Source organism: Ips typographus, linkage group LG4 (assembly GCF_016097725.1).
Source record: "Ips typographus isolate SLU linkage group LG4, UJ_Ityp_2.0, whole genome shotgun sequence".
NCBI lineage: Eukaryota > Metazoa > Arthropoda > Insecta > Coleoptera > Curculionidae > Ips > Ips typographus.
Genome location: NC_138425.1, coordinates 3,423,043 through 3,449,903, shown reverse-complemented (window position 1 = coordinate 3,449,903; position 26,861 = coordinate 3,423,043). Strand labels below are relative to the sequence as shown.

The window sequence follows — 26,861 nt, the reverse complement described above, 5'->3', positions numbered from 1 at the left end:
ATAAACACCATTTTTTTGTGGTTTTGAACAGTTTATGTTAAATTATAATCGACGTGTTTTTACTATTTTTGATCAAAGTAATAATTCAGAAACCAAGGTTTTGATAGCGTAAGTTCTTGATAATTTCATACCGTTTCAAGAAAGAAAACTGGGGACTTTAACAAACTGTCATTACCTGCTGTTTTTATAGTAGAGGTAGGACAAAATTAGTTTAGAATGGCCGTTTGTTTTCTGTTTTTCAGAGCTTTTTGATCAGAAAAATAGTTATTACTCGTAATTGACGTGAGCTTTTATTGACAAAGCCCTTCTTTTGTGTTGTAGTTTATTGTTTTAGTCGCAAAATGCAGTATGAAATTGGATTGTCCTATGTAAACAACAAGTAAAGCAAAATAATGCAAAACAAATTTCGAATCCACAGCGGCCAGACTATTTGAATTTGCTTCCAAACCCTTGTTCCATATCTAAATTTTGAAACAGTTCTAAATACATTTTTGGAAAGAAAAACCAAAGTCACTATGGGCCTTATTTTCATAGATTCTCACATGTGAGATGTCGTCAACAATATGGCCGATTCTCACTTCGAGTCTTAAAATCTGTAATTTTAAATGCAAACGTGAACACAGTGTTGTGAGTTCTACCATAAATACTATAATGTTTTTTGAGTTTTGTAATACTGTTAATAGACTCTGGAATACAAATAAAACCCAACAATTTAATTATTACGATGCCATGCCAAATATTAAGAATATTTGTATAACATAACAAGTACATACAAATAAACAAAAATATAATCAAATGAATAAACGAATAGACTACATAATTAAGGGAACTAAAAAACAGTGGATGGAAAGAACGAAATAGAAGAGATGAGCTTGAAACACGACAAGGGAAATCTACCCAAGAAACTGAAAGAGCAAATGGAGAACTTCAGTTATCAAAAGAAGACAACAGATTAACATGATAAGCATACATAAAATATTTATTTACAGATAATAGAGAAGAAATTAACGAAATAGCACCAGGTGATGACAGCGGTGATAATAATCTACAAATTCTGAAATCTGATGTGGATCGCGAAATTAGAGACTCTAAAAGGGGCAGAGCTCCAGGGCCAGACGAATTTCCAGCCAAACTAATAAAAATCGTGAAAATCATGGCTCATCATAAAAATATAGTGTGCCTAACCAAATTATTTAGTAAAATATACAGTTAGGAACAAAAGCCAGACGAAATGTTAAAATCTGTGTTATGAGTGCCAATTAATCAGCCATATAAGCCACACATTAAAAGTGTTTCAAATTCAACACGGTAAGCTTATCCAATCACTAAAATACATAAACTACAACAATCACACACGTCACCACAATTATTCAATGTGTATTCACAGGTAGTATTTCAGCAAGCACTATCGGGAAGAACGGAAGATGTGAGCATTGGAGGGACCAACCTAAATAACATAAGTTTTGTAGACGATACAGCCCTAATGTTGCATTAATAGGGAAAGCAAAACACAATGAACATAAGTAAAACCAAATAAAACCAAATACATGCTAATCTCAAAACCTATAATTGACAACATAGAACTTGCGCTGGAAGATCAGCAGTTCTAGAGAATTGACAAATTGTACAAATATCTGTGAGTAATCATAAATTCCCAATTGGACCAAGATCAAATAGCTCAGCTTCAGTTAGTTTGTTTGTGGCCCTTAATATACAAGTTGTTGGCTTCCTAATGTCGTAATTTCTTGTAGGCTGTGGCGTAAAAAAGGTTCTTAATTACTCATATCCTGATCATCCTTGTGTTTTTAGGCCTTTTGGAAGTTGTGCTCGTTGCAGAATCTCTGATCTGTCCGCTTTTATAATATGCTCTGCGATTGCTACAGGCAGGAAAGGTTTAATTTATTCAGCTTCCTAGTGAAAAAAACAAATTGTTCTTCCTGGTTTCGTAAAAAACTATTTATATACCAAGATCTAACTCTACCTATTTTAAGACATCCTGTATAAGTCTGCAAATACAATCTACGTTAACTGAATTTGGCGGCATCGAGCGGTGAAATATTTTCCGGGCGAGATTGCAAAACTAGGTAATCAGTTTAGAAGGGCGTTAAATAAATCACATTAAACGATGGAGAAAATTGAGAGTCTAGACTTTCTCTTAAGAAACAAATTTCGGCTTTGCTGTGTCAATTTCAATAATTGCGATCGTTCGAATTTTACGTTGGCGCGATAATAAAAGTGGCAACGTACGAAAAAACTGTTTGGAACGATTGCAATTGAGCGACAAACGCATTACTCAAATAGTAAAGGAATATTATTGTAAATTAGGGCTCAACGCCATGCAAAACGCATACAGCAAACAGTTTATCAGTGAATGTGCGTGATAAATTCCCGTTGAATAGAACCGGTGTAGATCGTTCGATAACTCTCACTAATGTAAACGTCAATTGTGGCTACAAACCGATGGATCCTAATTAGTGACTGTATTAGGAAAGTTAGGGTTGGCGTTTTAGAATTATGTTAACATGGTGTTCATACTTCTTGATAACAAATTTTTAGTTTTCAGAATTTTGGTTGAATATGTCACTGATAACCGCTGATTCTGTCGAATATAATTTTTAGCCTAGTTTTAATATCCAATGAATTGGGAACTGGGAGAAACAGAACCACTGAACTTAAAACAGGAGAATAGAATATTTTACAGAAAGATTAATGTCAATAGAAGCTGCTTCAACCGGACAACTTAACGTAAGAATAAGCAGGAAGAACTGATATCTACAAAAAGAGGTGTATTAGAAAGATTGGTAAAGTACTTCAGTCAACTCCTGAACAAAAGTCAGGAGTTGACCACTTCTCTTCAATTTATATTATAATTTAATTATTATAATTAATTATAAGCCATCTCTCAGGAAGCCCTAGAAGAACGCAACGTGGGCGTTAAGGTGAATGGTGTATGGGTCAACAATATTTGTTATGCGGACGACACAGTTCTAATTGCAGATTACATGGAGGATGGACTGTCGGGGAATGCAGTAAGAACATGGGCCTCAATATCAACACCAAGAAGACTAAATTCATGATAAGTACTCGAAAGCCACAAGAATTTCAAAACTCAAACCCAACATATGAGAATCAACCAATAGAACGAGTAAATAAATTTAAATATCTAGGAACGTGGCTGTGTGAAACAATTGATTACGTTTTGCATCAAAATGACAAAAGTACTTTGGAAGCAAATCTTCAGCAGCACCCGTAGGAAAGTATAAAGCAAGTAAATTTAATTTTTAATTTTTTCAGAAAAGTTTGGTGCGGCATCTGGAAACTAACACAAATACAATGAAAGATTAGAATGTAACGATATCAACAAAGTGCAAAAACAAACCATTTCAGATTTAGTTAGGAAACAAGAAGAAGAGTGTCATCAATGCACATTTTTAGTGTATGTATATTTGGTTGCTCCTTGAAAAACATTGAAATATACGTGTGTTCGACAGAAATTCAAAACTTTTCTTCATTATTTACCATAAAGCATCTTCTAAGTGTTCTTTTACTAACTAAAATATCACTTTTGATACATCCTTTGTTACGCTAATTCTAATGAACCATAGATCGACTAAATCTTCTACTAGACCCGATAATTTGCTTCCGAGATAATTATCTTTTACAAACAAAAGGACAATTACGCTTAAAAGAACATAAATTTACTAAAAATCAACATTTTTCCATACTTGCTTACCTAATTTTATTTGTTTAATCTACTATACCTGGTTCGCTGGACTGTTTGCTGATAGCTTTATAAACTGCATGGCTGTAATTAATTACCTTCTTTAAATAAATAATCAAAATTCCAATCAACACTAACAGTCAACATAATATGCAAAGTCTGATTAATTATCGGGATTAGCTAACACCACTCTACTAGTATTGCAGTAAATTCACTGTCCATTTATTCACAAGCACAAATAATTAATAGCACGGTGTTTCTAATATGCCACTCTAATTAACGTTTCTATTTGGAGATCAAAGTCCACCGTAATTGTTTTCATCCATTATTTTATTAAAAAAATAATTATTTATTAGCTTTTTGTGCACATCGAGAGTGTGGAACCGTTCAAGCATAAAATAATAATTAGTTGGCAATCTAAACATATAATCTAGAGCTCAAGAGGCAATATTGCCTCAATAGGTACTTGCCAATATTACAAATTGCATTATTATGGATGAACTTCCATTTAACTTGTGCTTTAGATACTAACATTAATTAGCTATTTTCACTTGCATAGCACAATAGAAAAGCTTACCACTTAAGAAACTGTCGTGGAGTAATCAAAAGGGTTTTGGCAGACACACCAAGCATACCGTGCAGCACAGGAACCACAAGACCCAATTAATTTTCTTCGGCTTCCTGAAACAAGTCAATTCATCTCTCTTTCCCTTTGTTCTCTTGAACGTACCGACGGAATATTTAGGATACATAGCAGTAATTACTAAACATAGAGTTTCGTGCATATTTCCTATATGGGCCCTCAACGTAAACACTGTTTCAAACCGACGCGGCAGTTTAACAAGGTTTCGGATATTATATTGGATGCGGGGTTAATTTAATTAACGTCTTTTAATGTCGTTGTGTATGTTTAGAATGTGGATATATTGTCACGTTTAAACGATACAGTACTAGCTTATGCTGTTGAATTTGCAACTTGTTCAGCTGAGAATAAAACAGGTATATTGACAATATATCGAAAATATTGTTCGTTGAAATATCTATGTAATCTATGTGAGCGACTGAAATTATTAAAATAGTGAAAATCACTACCAATTGAGGAGATGAATCTTTATAACACACGGAATGGCCGAGCAAAAGATGATAAATACGGTAGAAACGGAGATAGGATACAAGCAAAATATTAAAAAGAAAAATCGATGACGAAATACTAACAATGTTTGAAGAAAGAACAAAATACCAGATATGTGACCATGGAAAATACTATAAGAAGAACAATAAGAACGGCACCAAATAAATGGTTGCAAGAACAGCACGATGAGTATAACTTACACAAGAAGCAGCTGGAGTATATAAGAAACACACTTTCTTTAACATACAAAACGAACAAAGAGAAATGACACAAGATAACTCACAGAGAAAAGCTATTTGGTAACAATATATTACCAATCTATTTGCAGATGATAGACCTCAGTTAGAAGATAATCTAGAGGATAACTTGTCTGGGCCGTCGATTACATAACAAGAGATTTCTAAAGAAATAAAATGCTCAGAGAAAATAAAAATATTTCCAACACTAGAAATGATCAAAGACAAGAAATATTACCCATACCAATAAGAACTTTTTGTAAACTATTTTAATAATCTATTATCAACAATTTATCTAATCTGTCAAAATATCATTTTCACCAATTTTCAAAAATTAAATAAGCTGCTTTATTATGACTTTATCTAATGCACCGTAGATTCTACAGATCATCCAACCTGATAACGATAGATAACAGTTGTTAATCTGGCAGGGGTTTAGAGGGTCAAATTAGAGCTTTAGACTAATAGAGACCAAGAGTAATAGGTAACTGTAATTAGTAGACTTTGCGTAATCGCTATTGTTTCAATTTAAGGGTGTCAATATCTTTCTGGGTTTGTATCTCAATCGTTTCTGTCTGAAATTGTATAATGAAACGATGAGAAAAGATGTATTCTCTGTTATTATTATCGCATACTTGGCAAATAATACGTTATTTAGAATCTACTTTCTATACAAATAGGAAATACGGTAATAATACAGTCAGACAGGAATATGATAATATAATTTCAAGAACCTTATTAAAAAATTGTTTTCAAATTCTATGGCTAAAGCTGGCTATTCCTACCTGAATATACACACACTAATTTAAAATTGTACTAAAATTAATAAAATATTTGTTTCATTATTTAATTTTCCAATTTCTACTCTCGAACCGGATATACAGGGTGTCCCGCAATGTAAGGGACAAAATTTCGCAACGTGTTCTTTAGGTAAATTCGAGTCAAAAATGCTTCCTTACCAAGATATGATTTTTTTAAATTTAATAGTGTTATTTTGTTGAAAACTACAATAATGCCACACAAATATTTATTTAAAAAAAAAATTAATACTACTGTGATAATAACTGTTTATAATAATTATTCAAAGTGTCCGTTTTCCCATTGTAAGCATAGTCTAGCCCTTTTAATGATGTGGTAGCCATTGTAGTTTTCGACACAATATCACTATTAAATTAAAAAAATCATATTTTGGTAAGAAAGCATTTGCGGACCCATGTTCATAGAACATGTTTTACTCGAATTCACCTAAATAACACGTAGTGAAATTTTGTCCTTTACCTCGTCGGACACCCTGTATAATTGGATGCGTGAAACTAGTTACCCTAAAATAAATTATATGTACTTATACTGCAACAAATAACGTTGCATTTATTATGAATACGGTATTTATTTTATATATTGATTCTCTTTTAATTGGCTGTCAAAATTTGCATATACAGAAAGACTGAATCGGATATTGAAATATAATTTAGGCTATTTTAAACAATGCGGCCGATTAATAAATATGAGATTTCCATATTGTACTCTTCAATCATAATATACGCATTAATGAATTGTAATAATTACTATTGATAATGAACCTTTCATTATAATAGTTATTTGTATAGCTAGGACGTGAAATGCAATTTTTTCGGCCGAATGAAAAGTTTGATGGCAACAATCTTGATTACGAAAAAACTATTTTATTTTTAACCAGGTATGTAATAACGTTATTTCGTATACTTGTAAACCAGGTGGAAAGATGAAAATTACCTGCTTTTACTTTCTACCCGGATGAAGAGGTTTAAGAAGCATTTAATTCGTTTGGTTGGAAAAACGTAAACCACTGAACTGACTGAACTAACTTTGACGTTTAATGCCAGCCTTGTAGTCACCTGACAGCTGTCAAAACTCATTAAACAGTGCCACAAGCGGTTTAAATAAAATGTCAAATAGTCGCCTCTATTTGATCAATTGCGCCGCGTATTGTGATTCCTAGCTTTGTGGAGTTAAATTTGGTAGTTGAGACGTTAGATGACAATTTAAGACGTTAAATTTGACAGTTATGATAATTCACAAAGTGCGGCTTAAAATCAGGTGACCCTTGTGTATAACTATTAAAACTCATTCAGCAGTGAAATAAAACTATCAAATGCAAAACAGTTGCGCCTTGTATTTAGACCTCAATAAAGCTCCAAATTTTACATTTCTGAGGCTAAGTGACACTTTGATATGTTTCTTATGACAGCTGTCAACTGTAAAAACACATTCAGCGCATTTTTACATCACCTGACAGCTGGTCAAAAATTACGCAACTGTGAAGCGAAAGTGCTAATCCAAAATTATAGTTATATGTATTTATAGGTGTATGAAGCAAAATTTGACAGTTGTGACGTTAAGTGACGTAAGTATCCAAGTGTTCCTTAACATCAGAACTGACAAATTTGCCTTCATGGAACTGTACAGACCACTTACATTGCAATTTCTCATTGAAACATATCTATTTGTCATTTTATACTTTCAGGTCACTTGTCAACGCGTTTTGACAGTGAAGATAGCTGCCACGTGACGTAAGAAAAGTATAAAAGTGTTCCTTAACGTCATAAGTGACAAACTTGGTTCCATGGAGATGTAAAGACTACATACAGTGTGGTTCTTCCAAGAGTTTTCCAAATTCCATTGCCTGAATTGTTGCATGTGCTGTGCATCTATTAGCCTATAAATTCATCATTCTCCTGTGTTGATAACCTGAGTTCTATAAAAATTCCTTAAATTTACTTGCTATTTTCTTCACAAATAAATATCTCACAATTTTCCATGTCTCTATAGTTACCTGTGTGTACATAAAATAACGTACAAAAAAGTTAATTTCAGTATTAATTGCGTTTTCCTAGTGAGAACGACACCGGTAATTATTACATCGCACGAACCGAAACCTGATTTGAAAATGAAACCGAACCGATTAAATGAATGCGAAACAAACTCGAGATCATCAATCAATATAATCTCATATTGCAACAACATTTAAACTTTTAGATTTGATTTGAGGCGACTACGGTTGTGTGCACGACAAACTTTAAACTAAATATTGGTCTTGGATTTAAGTCCCTGAAACTTTTAACTCCTGCCGGGAGTTTTAATTCCCATTCCAGTTTTAGTTGTTTTTGGTAGTTTGCTGTAAACAAAACCAAAATTTTCCAGTCAGCACGATTAATTGTTACATTCGGTTTGAAGTTTTTATTATCTACTTTCTGTGAAATGACTGCAAGAATTTAATAGAACGACAATGACATATTTGTGAGTTGATGTGGGAGTAATAATCATTACTCACGGGTAGGTAATGTGTGTAATTATCTATTCAAAACGAGTGAATAATAAGTATAATCTGATTGAATCACAACTTGGATGAAAGCTTAAAGACGCCTAACAAGTAAATTTTCTGTCAAAAAGTCCAAAGACAGTTATCAGAAGATATATCCGCTGATGTCTAACTGACTTATACTTATACAGTTGTAATGATTTTAGACCCAACTTTTCATTCATTTTTGAAAAGAAAACTAGCAAAAGTTATATCGTCAATTCGTTGAGATGTTTACTTGGCCTACAGCCGGATTCCAAGGGTCGATCCCTTTAACTTTTCAATATAAGGATATAGAGATAGCGATGACTTCTACAATCCTGAGTTCGTATTTTGTCCTTTATAAGGAAAAGACCTATAAATTTTGACCCTTTACAGATAATCCTTTTCCCTGTACTATTAAAATTTTCTTCTCCTACATGTTATTTACCCTTGCCAGTTGACATAAAACATAGCATTTTGGTTTGCCACTCTAATAGCACGGAATACGGTCTTAAGTCTTGACTATTTAAATACAACATTGAATAAAGTAGTAATATAGTCAATTATGGGATATACTTAATCTAACGCTATTTTTGGTATAACTTTTTAGTCCTTGCAACTTCAAAGTTCAAAGGAAACGAAAATAAAAACAGAACTCTTACAAATTCTTCCCGCCCAATCAAAACAGTTTTGTGTTTGTTTCAGTTGTGTTTTCCATGTTCTAGAAAACACAAACAAAACAAAAGCTGAACTGTCTGTTTAGTGGAAAACCGCCTTAACCTTTTACGAACTAAATATGGGTCTCTTCCATTAATATCCATGGGTTGAATGTCTGGTACATTAATTTAATAAATTTTTATTTACTTTAAATATACAAGTGTTGTTTTGTAAGTAAAAGCCGCGTTGAATTTCATTTGATTTTCAGTTCCTTCCTTTATATGGCTCCGATCTCATTGACCAGTAGGAGTCACATGGTAACTATAAAGAGATGGTGAAGTTGTTTGAGGTACAGAAGTGATGGGTCTTCTGTCTACTGCGACTCTCGGACAATATCATTACGCGCTTTCCCATTTGAGACCGAATTACGGTCTCTACTGATGACACCACCATCCTCTGCATTATTCTGTTATCATCATCATCAAACATTTTTCGTCCACTGCTTGACATAGGCCTCCTCCGGGAGTTTCTGCAGTTTTCTATCTTGCGCGGTGCTAATCTAGTTTCTCGCCACACTTTTAACGTCGTCCGCCCATCTGGTGGGTAGTGGGTGGCTTCTAATTCTCTTGTCTTCTCTGGGTGCGAGCCACGTGTCTAGCCCATTGTTTTGTACGAGGATATAAAGAGGCAAAAAACATAGGGAGAAATGTGGTCTGCAATTTTTTAAAGGAGAAAGTGGGGAAGAGTGTAAAGAAAATTAGAGATCCTGCTCAAGGGTAAAGTCTGGGTTTCACCTTCTTGCTAGTGTGTATGAGTGAATGGTTAGAAGAGGATGATAGATAATATCAGCAAGCTTTCACACATGACCAAGTGGAATTAAACGATGGAATCGAGTATGGCAAGTGTGTAAACGTTGGGAGAGTAAGGTATAGTTTAGCGCCATGTTTGTGGAGAAAGACTAGGTGCGATGGTACGATTTGGTAAAAATTGGGCAAGCTGGTGGAGGATAGATAGTTGTTGTGGGTATGAATGAATGGCTAGAAGCAGCGGAATATATGCAGGCTTTCGCCAATAACCAAGCGGTCTTAGTGAGGGAAAAGAAGAAAAAAAGGGGAGTCGAGGATGGGAGGTGTGTAAAGGCTGGGAGAATAAGAAATGGTCTACAATTAGGGGTTGCCCTAATGTTGTTGCCCCAAAATTGTGAAAAACTCCGAAAGAATAGAGTCATGGTACGCATTGATGAAAATTGGGCAAGCTGTGGAGGATAGATTGTTATTGTGTCTAGATTTATGGGATGTGAGAACAAGAGATTTCAAAGCCTTTCTTCTCATGGTTAAGCCTTCAGAATAATTGCTCATAATTTGGGTTTCCGAATTGCCGAAAGCTCATAGTTCACTATCCTTTTCATTCACACCATTCTTTTGGAATTGAATTTTGAAAGGCCTGCTCTCGTGTAGTCGCTTTGAATTCGTTTTGGTGTTGTAGAAGCGCACGGGGAGTTGGACGTTCCTATCAATTACTTTTGTTATTGTTTTCGAAACAAATAGTTTATTTTGACTGTGAACCCTTAATAAACTATTTTGGCAAGTAGTCAATAATCCACAAAGGAAGTAACGTATGTAACCATCTGCAACATTTTAGAAAAAGCTTTTTATTTGAGCAGACTTTCTATAGAATATTTCTCAGATAAATAATGTTTTTTTAGTGTTCTTACTTTGTTCAGCATTTCTGCCATTGTCTCGCTTGTCGTGTTTGTTGTATCTTTTCCATTAATCGAATTTTGAGACCATATTTTCCATAGCTTGTCAATCTCTGGCGGTGTGGATCAATGTCTGAATGCCACGTATGCCAGTCCAATGTCTCACGTCTCTTTGTCATGACATTCTCTTTCGTTCAAGTCTTCTTCTACCCTCGATCTTCAGCTGCAGAAATTGATACTTTACGGTTGCGCATTATGTGACCCAGAGAGGCAGTCTTTCTTTTTTTACAAAGCTGAAGAAATCGTAATTTGTGTTAATACGCGTGGAAACGTCTACATTCTGGCGGTCCATAGTATCTTCTGGGTTCTGCGGTATATCCACATCTCAAATGCTTCCAATTGGTTAGTAGCTTTTACTTTTAGGGGCCTTGAAAGGGTGGGTTCCTGAGTGGGCAAGAAAAAATAAAAGAATTTTATGTGTAAAGTGGATAAACTTGAGAGCATGAAAATTAAATTAACAGCACACAGTAATTTAAATGAATGATGGAAAATGGGAGTTACGATAATGCCTTGCATTTTTTATTGACACTATTGGCTATTTCATTAACTAGGGCTTGACTGATCAAAGAGAGTTTTTCAGTGGATTTCCAAAGATTTGGTAATACCTAAGAAAGGTTAATACCTTAATATTCATCACGATTTCAGTTGAACTTTTACCTGTATGCAATTTGCCCGACAACTGATTAATTAACCCTGAACAAGTAATTTTCTATGTCGATGGAAAATACCTCAATTGGATGCACAATCCATGGTCATTAATTAATAGTTTGTGATTTTAAGCTTTGTAATCCAGCAAAAGTTTTGATCTGCAGAGGGAGATTTACTCTATTAAATTGTGCATGACTTTTTTGTCCAACGTAGAAAGTACTATTTTAATATTTTTGCTTACAAGCAGAAAATTTAGTACGTAAAAATTGTCGCAAATTGCAAGTAATTAAAGAAAAAGTGACAATTTTAACATATGCAAGTAATAGATAGGGCAATAATGGATGAAATGCGCCATTTAACCAATATCCACATACAAAAGTGTTTACCTATACAAACCATGACAAATATATTGTGGCTTTTTGTTTAACCGAAACAAACAACTGCTTTAAAGGATTATAAATTTAGCAACAAATTACTAATTCCGATGTGTGTCCGTTTTGAAAATTACTTTTGTTCAGTCAGACATACAGAGTGATCAAATTAGAACCGAATACTGGTGAAATAATATCAAGAGAGTTTTTTTAGATCTGGTTTAATAATGTTCAAATTACGAGCTTTTGCAGTTTTTGGGATCCACTTCACGACTTTTTTTTTTCTTAAAATCTTCTTTAGTAACATTTGCGTATTATGACGACCCTGTATGTTTGATATACCTGCCAGAAAGCTTACTGTGTCAAACACAGTAAAAATTTCAGAACAAAACAACATTAATAACTCTGTATTATTGCATGGTGGCAATTAAAACTTAAATTAGCTTTTTGGATGAATCCGGCACATACGAGTACATACATAGCTAATTGCAACATATTTTGTATAACAAAACAAAATCTCGTTAGTTTCCTACTGAAGTATGTTTGCAATAATGCGAAAAAGGGTTTTGTGAAGAGACTTTATTGTGTTATTAGTGTTATGGATGATTAAACTATCAATTATTTTCAATGCAACATTGTATTTTTCGTGTTACTTAAAACAAATATCATGAAATAAAAACTGCGCTTTAAAGGGCAAATTGTTTTAAAGCAATCTAACTACCATTTTTGCTTGCTATCATTTTTCGTTTACGTGGCAAATCTCATTAAGCGAATGATTGGTTTCGAGCCAATTTAATCTATAAATGACGTTAAATTTATTTGCAAAAATTATAATTTTGGAGGGTCTGCTAGTTTCTAAAGCCTTCTGGTAAATTTCAATATTTTGAGTTTTTGGTTTTTTACATTTTCAGAAAGAAGCCTCTGGCAATTTTACAGCATTTCTTGCAGGATGTACCTATGTTCTTTTACAGATTCCTGACAGTTTGAAAAATCTTATTGCTAACCTTATTTAGCTAGCAAATCTCCAGACATTCTAGTAAACTTGTTTGGCCAAAATGTTGAAAATTAGTCAAGATTCATGAAAATTGGCTTATCTAACCGTTTTCACTCGTTCTAGTTTATTTTCAAAATCAAAACTTTGAAAAACTGTCATATATCTTAAAAATTTACTTACCGGAGTATTTACAGTTGTTTTAGTAGATTTTTAAGGTAAAAAAATTGAAAATAGTCGAATATCATGAAAATTTATTTGACTATTTGCGGTTACTTAAGTCAGTTTTCAATGTAAAGGCATTCAAAATTAGTCAAACGTCATGAACCAGTCCTTCTTGTAAATTTTTCAAAGAAAACGATAAAATTATATGAATATTTACTTACATAAATAGAGTCGTTTAAAAATAGATTAAAATCAAGTCAGAAACAGACAGCAAACTGTAAAAATGCACTGACGATGGGTATAAAATACATTCAACCAAAGTCCAACTCATTTTGTTAATCGTCAAGTATGTTTCGTTGATTTGTACCTGTGGGATCAAAATCTACAGTTTAACAGTTTCCAGATTAAGAAGAGAACAAAAGGCAGTTGACACTCACAGTCAAACGTAACAAATGTCAAAACTCTACTCATGAAGCAATAAAATTTATTTGATACTCTGTTTATACTGATTTTAAAGAATGTTTTGCAATTTTATAGTTTAAAGAAAAGGATTTGGACGGTTGTCATATTTAAAAATAGACTAAATATACGTCAGAAAGAGTCCGCCAAATATCAAAATTGCACTGGTGTAGCTATAAAATGCATTCAATTGAAGTCAAACCGATTTTGTTACTTTTCAAGTAGGTATGTTTTGTTGGTTTGTACCTCTATGGGTTGAATTTGACAGTTTTCAGATTTAGAACAGAACAAAAGACAGTTGACACCCACAGCTAAATGCCACTACTGTCAAAATTGCACCCATAAAACTATAAAATTCATTCGACCAAAGTCAAACTGATCTTATTTTTACTTTTGAAGTATGTTTGCTTGGTTCATACCTCTATGGGATCCAATTTTATGAAAGTTGACTTATTAGCCTATTTTAAGTTATTCTAGTCAATTTTTAAGGTCAAAACGTTTAAAAACCGTCATACCTTATGACAATTGACTGGAGTATTTGCAGTCATTTTAGTCAATTTCCCATTAAAAAAAATCAAGCTAAAATACAGTAAAAGAAAGTAGTTGAGAACGTCAAAACGTGTCAAATATACTGAAATAGAAATTGATGTTTTGACTAAATGCTAAACTGTCGATTTTAACATTGAAACTGTCATTTTAAACATTTTATCAAAAATGTTATGCAAAAGTTGACGGAATAAGTCAAAATGACTATTCTTTATCATTGGTCTGTCAGTTTTCCTAAATTAAAACAATAAAAATCGTTGGTGCGCAAGGAATATAAAGAAGAAACATCGAGGAGAAACTTATATTTTATAAAAAGTGACCAACGTAACCTCAAAAAAAAATATAATAAAAAATTGAATAGTGTGTCAAGAATTTGAAATATCGCTAATTTAAACGGTGCTGTCAGATGAAAATTAACCTAGTTATTGAGTAAAATATAAACAATCACCCTGTAAATTTAGCCAAATTAAACTAATGGGTTCAATTTTAATTAAAATTTTGTTTAGGTACATATGTCTTGAACTAACAAATTCGAAAATAAATGAATTTAAATTGAATTTTGTTCAAATTGGGTAAACTTATAATTAATGAGAAGTAATACATTTTGCTGCTGCACGCTCCTGTTGTAAGTATTACCGTGGGTTGCACATAAAATATAATACCATTGTAAACAATATTCTATACCCGCTTGAAAATAATTGAGTCACTCTACCGAATACCGCACAAATCCATACACCCAAACAAGCAAAGAAAAACGCAATTTCGAAGCCTGGAAGCATCCCTACTTCAGAAAAATGCACCGCTTAAGTACAAACTGCATATTTCAACTGCAGTGTCTGGCAAGATTACATTTTCCCTTCGAAGATATCTAGGGCAATCCCCATGTTTTATACGGCTTTTGCTCTCTAAGATGATGATACAATCACCGGATTCGAGCGAAGTAATTTTGTAGCTAAACTCTCAAATTGCAGCGTCAGTTCAGCTGCAGGCCAAATAAATGAGCCTTTAATCAAATTCTAGCAGTCGCCCTACTTGCGGCCATTTCGTCATTTTGTTCCCTCGGGAGTTCTAAAGCCGAGTTTACACAATAGTAGCGTAGCGAAAACCTAAACCGACGGCTTATTAAAAAGGTTTTTAAAAGCGCAAGCTGAAGTACGTGCTCCAGTCGGGCAAAGGAGCTAAACGGTTGTTTGGAAAAGGATTTAATTAGACCAGAAAAAGTTTGAAGTAAATTTTTAATAGATTTTTCTAGTATGGTGTTATTGGTTGATGAATTAATAATTGAATACCATTGTAATAATTTAATTTACTGGTCCACAGCTTCGAGTGATGAGCTAGTAAATGGCAGGGCACTTTTTGTCTCAGGGTTGAAAAACTGGCTGGTGTTAAATGATAAAGTCAAGTGAATTTATGAAACCAGGTGAAAATTGGTACATGAAACGTTTAAAGTCTAAATGAAGCTGAGAAATTGGCTAATGTAATACAAGAAATGAACAGGTTGAAAATAGATGTCATTGGTATGGCAGAAACATGATGAAAAATGTGAGACGACGAAAAATGTGTGACACAAGAAAAATGTTTTCTTCTACTCAGGAAACCACAGACAGATATTATTAAAAAATACTTGGAATACTAATTCCAGAAAAACTGTCACCGACAGTAATTAACATTCTCCCACATTCAGATCGGATGGCATTACTGAAATGGAAGCACGCCAGGTTAACATCATCCAACTATACGCCTCTACCTCAAGTGCATCGGATGATAAAGCTAAAGATTTTTACAAACGACTGAGGTAGCTAATCCATAAAAACGTTAAGAAACATGAAATGAACCTCAGACTAAGCGAGTTCAACTCCAAAGTAAGAAAAGGCATACAAGACAAACTTGTAGGACCTTATGTATTGGAAACGAAAGGGATGGGCGGTTATACCAGTTCTGCCAAAAGGAGTACATGAAAATAACTAACCTATAGACTGCCACCCAGACGTCTCTACACGTGGAGAGCCCCAGCAGACTGTCCCAAACATATAATCAGAAACCTAAAAATCCCTAATAGAGAAAGACAGGAACCATTGATAGACTATGACAGGCATAAAAATGGAAATGGAACATTTGCAAGAAGAACACGATGAGTATGAAAATAAAATAAACAGCTGTATTATATGGGAAACAGACTTACTCTAACTTACAAAACGAACAAGGACAAATGGCATAAGTTAAATAGCTATTTAGCTATAGCTACATTAGATTTTAATTACATTCAACCATCCAAGGTGTTATTGTATTCACACACTTAATCATAAGATGTCTAGCTTCAATATGCCCGATGTAATATAAATCTTAGGTGTAGAGCCCATCTATGGCAAGAGCACTTAAAATTTAATGGTTTCATTGGTGGTAACGTTGACGACACATAAAAGTGACGTCAAGGAGAATATATGAGCCTGATGTAATATTACTGGCTCCAATGTAGTGCAGGCAAATGCTTCAACGCTTTATTTCGAGGAAATGCAGTTAGACGGAAGAGATCCTTCCTGTAAAATGTCAAATGAAATCTAATTTTAGTTTGAAAGCTTTTCAAGGTAGAATAATGAGGTTGTTAAAATTGCCAGAAAGTCGAAAGTTGGTAGGGATCTGATTTGCTTTTATCACAGCGCATGATTTTGGTTAATGGATTAGATACTTTAGTTAATTAAATAGTACAAGCTGGAATTCGGTTTAATCCATACGAATGCAAACCCTTTTAAAAGAAGTTTAGAAAACTTTAAAAGGTAAAAAAAATTGTAAGAGGATTTGATAACATCTCTTATGTGTACCAATACCCAGTAAACTATTTCTCCATAAATAATTGAATTTCCGTTTTTTACAATAGTTATAAATGGCAGGTTGTTAAAACTTTGCTTACCACGCTCTATGAACCACGAGAATACCTCTTTCCACTCGTTGGAAGGCTGGAATCAATTAAAAAGCAGAGTTTTTAATGTATATATAAAGTATAGAAAAACTAATAGTAACCCCTTAGTAAATCCTGAAACCCTAAACTCCAAAGAGAATTTATAAGCTGTCTAGCTCTCTTACACTCATAAAAACCTTATGTTATGATTTCTTGACATCATAAACTCTAAATACTTGAACAAGGCTTGGGTTTATTAACAATTTAAACTTAACGAACCCTAGAATAAATGAAAATCGACTAGTCTAGACGAAAAGTATTTCTAATATTTGTCAAGCGGCTGAAACAACTTTGCAGCAAACGTGTACTTATAATTTACAGTGCTAGTTTGAACTATAACCTTTGATATTACAGTTTTAGCAAACAATTTATTGATACATTAACAATAAATCGAATTATTACTAGAATGCTTTTTGGTTGGTCGCATGTAACTAATTTTAATTCAGCTTAAATTGTAATAGCTTTACTGGCGTATTTGTACGTAATTACATTGTTACATCAGCATAAACTACAATAATAACCGTAAAAGGAATATGGGAGCTGTTAAACGGAAAGCACCGCTGATTTCCCGTTTCATATTTACACAAAAGTCATAAGAAAGTTTTTATTGGAAATGGGGAGCATTAGCTATATTAGTTTTGTTTCCTGTTTTCGTCTTATCGGCGTAAAACAGGATAATTTTCGTTTCGCGTTTTTAAGGAAAGTGGATTTTTATTATGACATTGATGACTTATGTTACAAAACTATCTGTTTTGCAAATGAGCAACATAAAACATTATTTTACAAATGCTAATACAGAAGAAATAAGGCAGTTTTTAGACATTTTACTAAAAACCCAAAGGACACGTGTAAGTAGTAACCTAAAGCAAATGTAAGCGTTTTGGAACTAAGCACTAATAAAAGCTAATGGTTTTTGCTAATTGAGCTAACTTCTCTAGAAATTAATTCATTTATGATTTAAGTTTTGTAGGCTTTCTAAACACTTACTTCCTAGCGTATGCAAAATCTTTGATAAATAATGCATAATTAACGTTTAGTTAAGTGCTTACTCGTAGTTGACATGCCATTTGCAAATAACTAATACAGCCTACTGAGTACCGGGTAATTGGGAAACATCCAATACTTTGCCCTTGTATCTTGAACCACGTTTAACCAGAATCTCTCATACAGGATGATGGGTTTATTAATCGATACTACAGGAACCCAGTAACAGCTTTATTTGTAACAACAGAACTGTGACTTCACACTTGACAACTACCACCTTTCCTCTCGTTGAAACTTTTGGTCAACCTGAACCCAACACAGGATACTTGTCTTTTCCTGGATGTGTAATAACTGTACTTTGCAGAGATAATTTGATTGGCCAAATAAAAATTTTAAAAAACCAGTAGCGGAAGAGCTTATCTCTTCGAAGAAGGAAGGACACTCTTTTGTCTTGGAAATAACAGTTGCCTACAATAGTTCATGTTGTACAGATTTATCCCTCAACATTTACCATATCAGATAATGTTGCAGAAACATTCTATGGGAATCTGGAGTATGTTTTGCGAGCCATTCCGAATAGGGAGATCACTATTTGGATAGGCGATTTCTACTCCAAAATTGGGAACACAAAACTAGTAAATCGTGTGAGACAAACAGTGGAAAGATTTGGAGTCGGTGAACGTAATTCTAGAAGAGAGCGTTTAATCCAGTTTTGTTTAGAAAATGGATGGATGGAAATCGTTGATCATCCATAAAGTTGTGTAAGACGTTGGCTCCGACCACCATTATGTGCACATTTCAACAATCTTGTAAAAAATTTCAGAGAACCATACTTAAAAAACCAAGATTACTGATGCAGTATCTTAGCAGGCCCAGGTTGGATAAAAACATACCCAATGATGCAGTACTACTGAATCCAGCTTTCGTAAATCCGGATATTTTGTGGTAATCATTCAGAAAATTTATTACAGATGCTACCACTACACCTTAAAGTGGATAAAGCTCTATTCCAGGACTTACAAACCGTTTATGTGATAGAACAACGAAGATGATCATACTTTTAAAATAAGACATCAGTTATGCCAGAGAATATGGAAGATGGGGAATAAGGTTTATGGCCAGAAGAACCAATTCGAACCGGCTAATTTACTCTATGAAGTGTAAGCTGCCATAAACAAGCTAAAATCTAACAAGTGTCCTGGAATTGATGTCATAACAGCCGAGGCACTAAGGTCTATGCAACGGGAAGAATTTAGAATAATACATCAGTGCTGCCAGGGAATCTAGAAGAATATCAGTCTTTGTTGCACTTCAAAAAACAAGTGACACTAGTGACTGTGATAACTACAGATTACCTAGGTTGATATCTTATACCAGAAAAGTTTTCCTGTATATTCTTCTATAAGCTGGATTCTCAAGAGTCACTAGGGAGCAAATTCTGGATATTAGGCAGATCATCATGCTTAGATTTTGCGGATTAGTTTTTCAGGCGTAAATATGGAACTGTCTTTTTTGTTCTTTGTTAGTCAGCTTCTATAATCGTAGCTGGTTGATGGCGCTGTCATCTTCGCATCAATCATAATTCAATATTATCAGATCACTTCCACTCAGACACAACAGAATTGAAAATCGTTTTTAATGTGATTTTCCTTCAACTCTTTTCTATTAAATTTTTCTTTTTAAATGCCTTTTATGTGAAATAAAGAGGAATTTATGTCAAATGAGTATGGGGAAGGTGAAACGACATTAATGATGATCATGATCAACAAACTTACCATTTCCCCACATTTGTGACCCCTCATTTGATTTTCTAGAGAGTCTTGGAGGTCTTGCTACTTGTGCTGACCTACACTTTGAGCATCAAACAATACTCTCAAGAGTACCTTCAGATTGGAGTGCATTTTCCGATATATGAGAGATTATGTTCATTTGAGTATTCATTTTTAGCATTTGCTTGCCTCAGTAATACGCAATTTATTATGCGACATTTAAGAGTTTTAGTAAACGAATTTTATGAGCTCATTTAACTCACGAATTCTAAAAACCCAAATGAGGAAAAATACTTCACACACAATCGCGTTTAGCTAGCCATACAATATTACTAAATGCGATCGAAAAAGTGCTGATCTGTGTAAAGATAGCAACAGCAAACGGATTTTTACGATTCCAACTAGGCCAGCAAAATTCAACCACCAGTCCTCGTCTTTTTTCAAGTAGCTTTGTATATGAATCTGGTAAGCAGCTTTATATGCATGAATGGATAGCAATAAAACAGTGACTTAGGCTGACCTTTACGTATAAGACCCCATGTATTTCTTATTGAACTCCTGCGACAGTTTTATATTCTCCGTAGAATGGATTTGCAGCAGGTAATAAGAAACTTGCATTGTTTTCACTTGTTAGGTATAAATATTTTGCTTGAAACACACAGTTCCTAAAAATAATAGTCTCACAATGTGCATTTGGTTTTAAAAATTTTTAATTTTAATAAAATCAGCATCTATGTCTTATCGTTAGATCATTAAAACATGAAAGCAAGTTGGTTATAAAAAGTTATAAAAAGAGCATAACAAAGTCTGTTGTACTGTTGCTACATCAAACAGAAAAAATAGAAATATAAAATAAATCAAAATGTTATTCCCTTTTTATCGACAATAACAAACTATGTAATGGCTGACTGATGAAAAAATAACAAATCATCACCAGAGATAATATGTTCAGTCACAAACAAAAGCCAATATTAAAAACATATCCTTTAGTTCTGCACAATCGCTGAACAAAACCGTGTTCCATTGTCTTCTTAAACATGCAGTAATAATCGATGAGGAGCAAGCAGAAAGCGTTATTGTCTTTTGTCTTTTAATTTAGAAAAGTTACTTTTCATTGCTTTTATATCATTGCCAATGATTCCAAACTGTCTAAACGTTTGACAGATACACCAAAAAATAGGGTTAGGAGGAAAATCAGTCTTCTAGGCGACTTCCACTAGTTGATATGATTCCTTTCATCCATGTATCTTTCATAACCATTATACACATAATAAAAGCATTAAATCAAAAACATAATTTTCACACCCACTTTTATCAACTCGAAACTTTCCGTGATTCTGAGACCGCAATTCTGTAATTCGATTAAAACTTTGCGCAGTATATGAGATAAACAGCAATGGAATGCCGAAGCTTATTTGTTACTCGAGTGGGAAATTTCATTTCCTGATAAATATGTCAGTATTAGTGTATACTGCTCTCGAACTTCATATTCTATGATTGTGAGTTTCTAATTCCAATTAGGTTAGGTAGGTAGAAATTCGCTGTTTATCGATTTCTGGATATGCAAGATAATCTTGATATTATTGTATATGGATATGGAAAGTTCAGACGCAATTTATTTATGGCCTAGAGAATTTAAGGAATTTTAGAAGATTTTATGAGAATGATAAGAAAAAACTAATAAATATAATAATAAGTCTTTGCAACTCCATGGAGACAAATTTGACAGTTGACAGTGACGTTAAAGAACATTTTTATACTTTTTTTACGCCACGTGTCACAATTATACTGTAAGTTGTGTTTAATGCTCCATGAAGCCAAACTTATCAGTTGTACCGTTAACTATTGGTACTTACGTCACTTAACGACACAAGTGTGGCATTTGCTACATAGAAATACATAAATACAAACACATTTTATTGCCAAAGGTCTCAGATACCAACATATATAGATTGTTAGAAAGCTCTAAAAATAGGTAATTTATTCATCAAAAAATATACAGGGTGTTTAAAAAAATCACAAGTCACCAAAATGCAAAGTTTTCAAAATCACCCTGTAACTCGAAAACCAAGAAAGCCACAAAAGTTTTGGTTGCACCATTGTTTGTTTCACAAATAAAGTAGGACAATAAACCGCAAACAGTTTGGTTCCAATTTTGTAGTTTTTGAGATACCCGGGTAAAGCGTCTAAAAATGGACACCCTGTACTGTCCAACTTGTCCAAGCGGTAGAACTATTTTGAATTGGTGATTGCGCTTCAAAGCTGTGTGATTTTTGACAGCTGTCAGGTGACTTGAAGAAACATATAAATACAAGTTGCAATACGTTTTATCAAAGAAATAATACACTAATCTGCGTATTCTAGTTGTATGTTAGCGGTGAATGTGTTTTGACAGCTGTCAGGTGACGTCAAAAATGTCAGATATGGTGTGTAAATACAAGGTACAACTCTGTTTTGCATTTGATAGTTTTATCTCACTGCTGAATGAGTTATAATAACAACAACTGTCACCTGACTGCACACACTGCCGTGAAGTGTCATAACTGTCAAATTTAACGTCTTAAACTGTAATTTAACCTCACAACTGCCAAATTTAACTCCACAGAGTTACGCAATAACAATTTGCGGTGTGATTCATCAGAATAACTAAATCAAGAGTTTTGGCTTTGTCAATGCTGATTTGAATGTAATTTTCAAGCTTTTCCAAGTGGAAAAGTGGTTTGTGGATGTTTGTCGTAAGTTTAAAACACCGAGACCACTCGTCCATAAATCCATTGCCTGAATATATTATTGTTACTATGATTATGTGATTACGTACATAGAGAACATTGTATATAGAGTCATCTGATTTGACTAATTAAAACTTCATTATCACGAAATGCTGTAAATATCCTAATTCAAAATTTGTTAAAATCAATCAGACAATACTGTTGATTTAAACAATTTTCAACGAAAATTGATTTATTGTATTTTTTTTAAAATTTACAACGTGATTAAATTTCAAAGGATGCAAATTTGAAGCAATTTTAAGCTAATGAAAAGGCGAGAATAAAAGTGCGCGTCACATTCAAATAAATTATGCCGAACCGTATCCGGCATTGATATCACTGGCTTCAATAGGGAATGATGAATAATTAACTGCTTGCGTGATTAATCATTCATGATTGTTGCGCATTTGCAATTTCATCCTATTAGGTCAAAAATTCGACTGAAAACCAAAAATGAAAGTGGTTTGAGTGGCATTGTGTGACTGTTAAATTGTTTTTTTTTTTTAATCTATCAATCGGCCTAGTGAAACCAGCATTCTGAAGGAACTAGAGTTTGAATAAGTACAGAAAAGGATACCTTTGCAATAGGAAACACTTATAATGAAACAAACATATTACTTACTCTCAAGAAGAGTTTTTACAAGAACACTATAAAAACCAAGTTTTTTTAAACCAGTGGTTCTAGAAGAAACAGGGATATAGAGTAAAGGTATTGAGCTGCTAACACTAAATAGTATATGTTTCAGGAATCTTATTTGTAGTTCTCTAATCTGGGCATTTGCTTATCATGCTTTAAATGGGTCTAATTTTGAAAAGTACCATTATCAATTGCTCTAAAAGGCTCTGAACAAAAGGTGTTTGAAATCAAGGTTGTAGGGATTTCCATATGCACTCACAAAATTAGATAATTTCGTGAACTGAGACCTGCTCTTTTTCCTATATAATAAATTGAATTGAAATTGATCAAGTTAAATAAATCATACAAAAAAACCAAAATGATATAAACACAATGAAAAAAACAATCTAAATGACAAAACCAAGAAGCAAGTTCTTAAAACAGCAACAATGGGCCTATCCCACATATCATAAATTTTTGTTTTAATGACTGGAATCGAAAGAATAGGATCAAAAAACTAATTTTTCATATTCTTGAAGAAAAAATTATGGTCGTAAATGTTCCTACATGAGTTTGAATTTGTCAATTAAATTTAAAAGATCTGTTTTGGCGCGCATGTGACGTACGTAATTCTGGGCGATTTTATTGGCTGTTGCACGCCATCTGTTTCACTTCTTGTCGCTGATTGGTTGATAGTGTAGTACGTCACCGGCGGCGGGCGTTTTAAACATGAGATTAATGTAGTTTTTATCATCATTTTTTTTCTATTTAGACTTAATATTTTTAAAAACAAAAAAATACGGGTATAATATTTTCAATCCGTCTTTAGAGTTATGAAATAAAAAAAAATTGTGGGATAGGCCCATTCTGTTATAAGTTAAAAACACTGCTTCACAATCATCACAAACCTGCAGGGATTTAATACCAGACCCAGGGGGCCTATTCTTGAAAGCAGAAAATGGAATTCTCAAGAGAAGTGTTGACAGAATGTGACAGAAGAAGCTGACAATGGCGGGTTCCTGTCACATTCTACAGGTCTTTTTCTTGATAATTCCCTTCTTTCGTTTCAAGAATACGCACCCAGGATACATACATTTCCATTTATTCTTGCATTGTTTAGCTTAGCGAATAATTCTTAAAACGTTGGTATTGGGCTGGTAATGACTCCTTTGAATGCACCTATCTGTGATGTTCTTTCAATTAAAATTGAATGTGGTTGTTATTCACAAGCCAAAGATTGATTAAAACTTTCCGCCTTTGTCTACCACCAAGTGTGGCAAGTTTTGCAGTTTGGTGAAGAAAAATCCTTTAATTTCACGAAGGTCTCGGAATTACAACACTAATCAATAAACTTACAACCCTAAATTAAGTTTTTATGTCTTCCCTTTGTTTGTTGTTTTCTGTTTTTGATCTTTTTATTATTCCTAACCTTAAAATTTGTTTGGAATGTCAGTTGAGACTGTACCCTATGTTGCCACGTCTTCCAAGATGTTAACCTGGTGTATTGTTTGTTGCTGTAATAAACGGATCAAATAATTTATTGAATTTCGAAAAAAAATTGCATGAGATTCTTAGAAGACTTTTTTTAGACTTTTTTTTTATTCTTAGTTTTGTTTGTTTGCAATGTTTTTTTCATTTTCATTTAGGATTGCTTAATGAAAGATACATATTGGCCGCATTCGTTTTCACGCTCCATGGAGCGAGCAGAGCGTTTTTGACGTCAAAATGACGTAATTTGACAGTTGGTCAAATAATGGTTTTGCCAAATTGCGTCATCGTGACGTCAAAAACGCTCTTCTCGCTCTATGGGGCTTGAAAACGAATGCGGCTATTGTGAGTTTAAAGGAGGTGTTCGAATTTCATTCAAACAAGGAAAAATATTCGTTGCCTATTGACGTTTCAAGTTAAGATCGCAGCGGCAGTTGAATTAAAATCGGGCAACAAGTTCCTAACCTAAAATTATAAATAATATGACACTGTCCACCGCCCTCTATACTAGAAAGCCTAAAATGTCACTTTTAATGGCGGCGTTAGCGGTTTTCGTTTTATACACAAACGTATGCAGCAGCAGTAAGAAATATGTATTTTTTTATTATTTCGTGTAGTTGATTGCTCTAATGCACAGCAAAGGATATATTTATACCAAAGGACCTCAAATTAAGGGAAATAACCACTTTGAACCTTTCAGAAATTCGAAAAATGCCATTTTTTGTCAAAATTTTCAATTTTTTTTTTTGTTCCATAAGGGTTCCAATGCACAGCAAAGGGCATATTTATACAAAAGAACCTTAAATTAAGTGAAATAAGCACAAAAAAAGCACTTTAAAATTTTTCACTTTTCAAAAAAATTGAAAGAATGGGGGGGTATTAGAGAGGTTTTTTAGGTACTTTTTGAAATTCAATATCTCGGTAACGGGAGGAGCTACAGAGGCCATTTTTAACTCATTTTGTAGTATTTTTTATGCTTTTTCGAATGGCACTGGAACGAATTTCCTGCGAATTTAAATAAAAGAGCTACGATTTTTCAAAAAGTCTGAAAATTCAATTTTTGTCAAAAGTGCAATTTTAGCACATTTTTATTTTGCTCTATAAGGGTTCCAATGCACAGCAAAGGGCATATTTATACAAAAGAACCTTAAATTAGGTGAAATAAGCACAAAAAAAGCACTTTAAAATTTTTCACTTTTCAAAAAAATTGAAAGAATGGGGGGGTATTAGAGAGGTTTTTTAGGTACTTTTTGAAATTCAATATCTCGGTAACGGGAGGAGCTACAGAGGCCGTTTTTAACTCATTTTGTAGTATTTTTTATGCTTTTTCGAATGGCGTTGGAACGAATTTTCTGCGAATTTAAATAAAAGAGCTACGATTTTTCAAAAAGTCTGAAAATTCAATTTTTGTCAAAAGTGCAATTTTGGCAAATTTTTATTTTGCTCTATAAGGGTTCCAATGCACAGCAAAGGGCATATTTATACAAAAGAACATTAAATTAGGTGAAATAAGCACAAAAAAAGCACTTTAAAATTTTTCGAGTTAGTAGTCTTTAAGTAGACTTTAAAAGTTGTGAGTAAAAAATCAAAAAAAGGTTCATTCCTGATCCAGATATGTATAGATAGAGCTTTTTATACACAATCAAGTCCAGCCTAAACAAATTGGTTAGAACATTTGTCCTGGAAAGTACAACACACAGCAAACTAGTTTAAACACTGTTCAATGTAAGAAAATCTGTAAATTCTTAAAACTAGGTAAGCAAAATTGGTAAATGGTTCTTATGTTATTACCAAGAACATTCATTCAAAATTATTTTTGTTGCTCTCACAATGAAGGATGCTTTAAAATAAAACTCACGTACCTGCGCATGTAACAAATACCTAATAAGTCTACTGTACTAGAAAGCACTTGTACCTACCATTGAATATAGTTTACTACAGGGTTGGGCTTTTTCCTGAATTCCTGTTACAATGTGGCTTGAAAAACTTATGAACGGCAGCAAACAAAAATAACTTTGTCTTGATTTTAAACTGTAAAAATTCGTCTAAAAAACTCAATTTCCACAGTACGAACTGTCACCACTATTCCTGCCATATTGGAATTTTTGACAAGCACCTTCTAGGCTTTCTAGTATAGTAGGCGGTGCACTGTCACTTCATATCAACGTAAACAAACGGAAAAATGACAGCTGGAATGCCCGAAACTGTTTTCAAAACTGATCACCAGATGGAGTATCTCTTATCTTGAAACGCCAATTAGGGTAAAACAAATAAAT

General features: G+C 33.5%; 1 protein-coding gene and 1 long non-coding RNA gene across 3 annotated transcripts in view; one reads left to right on the top strand and one right to left on the bottom strand.

Moving 5' to 3' along the window:
• Window positions 1-26,861, top strand: part of Nlg3 (Neuroligin 3) — a 197,420-nt gene that overhangs the window by 111,667 nt on the left and 58,892 nt on the right. The gene's annotated exons all lie outside the window — the stretch shown is intronic.
• Window positions 1,780-26,633, bottom strand: LOC145728560 (uncharacterized). 2 transcript variants are annotated; one of them, XR_014178118.1, is made up of 3 exons: window positions 26,505-26,633; window positions 4,299-4,402; window positions 1,780-1,911 (listed from the first exon to the last, which is right to left on the bottom strand). It is a non-coding gene; the product is annotated as an uncharacterized LOC145728560 (long non-coding RNA). The 2 variants fall into 2 exon arrangements; XR_014178117.1 differs by lacking the exon at window positions 26,505-26,633 and adding an exon at window positions 6,842-6,933.